Source organism: Quercus suber, unplaced genomic scaffold (genome assembly GCF_002906115.3).
Source record: "Quercus suber isolate HL8 unplaced genomic scaffold, Cork oak 2.0 scaffold_892, whole genome shotgun sequence".
In the NCBI taxonomy this organism is placed as follows: domain Eukaryota; kingdom Viridiplantae; phylum Streptophyta; class Magnoliopsida; order Fagales; family Fagaceae; genus Quercus; species Quercus suber.
The window spans coordinates 204,837-207,567 of NW_027070318.1; positions in this window are offsets into that span (position 1 = coordinate 204,837).

A 2,731-nucleotide genomic window follows, 5' to 3' on the forward strand; every position below is an offset into this window, starting at 1 on the left:
GAAACTTGGCGAAACTAATATCATGAAAATTGCAAATAAAAACTATTTTAGTACCTCAAAATGTCATGATCAAACTATATCATGTATGTTTAATAACTCAAACTAACACCAATAACACCACTACAATTCACCATTATCATGTATAAGCACGGGTTACATACTAGTTAATATAATGATAGCCTTTTGAAACATAAGTTTAAAGAAAATAAATATTTAATTTTTTAAGTTGCAATTACTCTTTTTGAACAAGATGAACTATAATAAATTTATATTATTATATATATATATATATATATATATATATATATATAATAAGAATTGAATTTAAGGATCCTAAACGGCTTATAAACAAAAATAATCAATAAATTGATCCATGTGTTAGGATTCATTTTTGTTCATCAATTATCAATTGTGTCAATTTAATACTAAAAGTTTTGAGAATGATTATAATGTTATCCTATTGATCGATTTTTTGTCAAATGTTTTAACCATGTAGTTAACTTTAATTCCCAAAAAAAGTGTTGTTAACTTTAACCCTTACTTAAAAAGGAAATAGCAATTTTAAGATAATAATATATAGAAGTGGAAGTTCAATAAAGAATCCAATACTTCCCTTATTTTGCAAGAAAACATTTTATGAACTTTGGTACGATAGAAAATACAAGTTAATAGATTACAATTTCAATGGTCAATGGAAAACAAGACCAATAAAGGCTGCGTTTGTTTTGGATGAAAAGCATTTTCGGAAATGCTTTTCAGTATTTACGGGTGTTTGGTTGCACATGGAAAATCAATTTTTCGGAAATTAATTTCCGTTGACCAATGGTCAAGGCTGAAAATCAATTCCCCTTTCATTTTCACTTCAAATCCAATTTTCTGGAAAAGAGAAACAGAGCACGAAGAGAGAGAGAGAGAGAGAGAGAGAGAGCCCAAATCGAAGAGAGAGAGCCCAACTCGCTGGTGCGAGTTCGCCGGCGAACCCATCTTCATGATTGCCATGACCCACCGATCTTCGAACCAGAGCCGGCGACCCACGAACCCAAAGCCCAAAGTGTTCGACCCAGACCTAAGCGTTCGACCCAAACGTTCGATCCATCGCCTTCGACCTTCGACCGACAACCCAGACCTTCGACCCAGATCTCGTCGTCGACTCATCACTGAGACCCAGACCCAGACCCATATCAGTTTTGTTTTTTTAAAGTTTAATTATTGTTGTTGTTGTTGTTGCCGGAATCAATTTGTTGTTGTTGTTGTTGCCGGAATTTGCTATTGTTGTTGTTGCCGGAATTTGTTGTTGAATTGGCTGTAATGTTGAAATTTTTTGTAATAAAATTTGTTTGGATGCTGAGAAAATGTGAAAAAATTGTATGAAAATAGCATTTTCCTAATAGAACCAAACACATGAAAATATTTTCCACAACAATTTTCATAATACAACCAAACACTTGAAAATATTTTCCTTTTTCGGAAAATAGCACTTCCGGAAAATAGGTATTTTCTGGAAAATAGGTATTTTTCGGAAAATATTTTACGGGAACCAAACGGACCCAAAGAGGAAAATATTTTTCACTTTTAATGAACAGAATAAATCTTCCAAAATGTTACGTACTTAATAGCCCATCACAAATAAATCCTACATTTAGAATAATCTTTGAAGTTTTCTTCTTCTTTTTTTTAATTTTTTTTCCTGCACTGACGTGTTTCCAAATCTTTTTTTTTAATAATAAATTCATTATTTATTTTTTAAATGATTAACATTTGATCAAATACAAACTGATCTTTTTTTCTGCAGCAACGTTTCTTCAAACTTTTCCCTTTTTTTTTTTTTTTTTAAATAATGAATTCATTCTTTATTTTTAGATGATTAACATTGGATTTTTACAAACTTTTCATTCAAACACAAACTTCACACCAACGTGTTTCAAAAATTTTGCTCTTTTTCTTTTTATTTTCGGATATTTTTTATATATAAAAAAGTACAAACTTTTCATTCAAATGCAAACTCTTTTTTCTATAGATAGGAATTCAAATACAAACTCTGCACATATTTCCATAAGATTGTTTTTTCAACAAAATTGTGGATACATCAACCTAAAAAAGAAAAGAAAAAAAGAGTAAGTTAAATATAAGGTTATCATTATTTTTTTAAATGACAAAGTTTGGTTACAAACTTAGTTGTAGCCTAAGGCTACAATTCTCACTAACAAAATAAACATTTTACATATTTTGAAAATCTAACTGTTAGATTGTATATTATTTATGTTGTTAATATATGTGTTAAATTTTATGTTAATCGGATGTTATTTATTATTCGATATATAAACTTATTTTTTATGCATAATTTTGAACTATAAAAATTTGAAATTTAAACATTTATTTGATGACATAACTATTGATCTTTGATTTTTTGAAAAATTTTCAAGCTTGGAGGATATAAGAATAAAATATAATTTCAGGGTGGATTTGTTAAAATTCACATCTAATAAAAATATATTGAGTGGAGTTGTAACCTTAGGCTTCAACTAAGTTTATAGCCAAATTTCTCTCAAAAAGAAAGTAAACTTTAAATGGGAACACATCGGTAATTGTAATGTTTATGTTTGAATGAAATGTTATTTCTTTTTTTTTTTTTTTTAAATCTAACCTTTATCATTTTTAAAAATTAAGTACCGTTTTAAATATAAGGTTATCATCTTTTTTTTTTTTTTTTTTTTTTTTTTTTAACTATCTT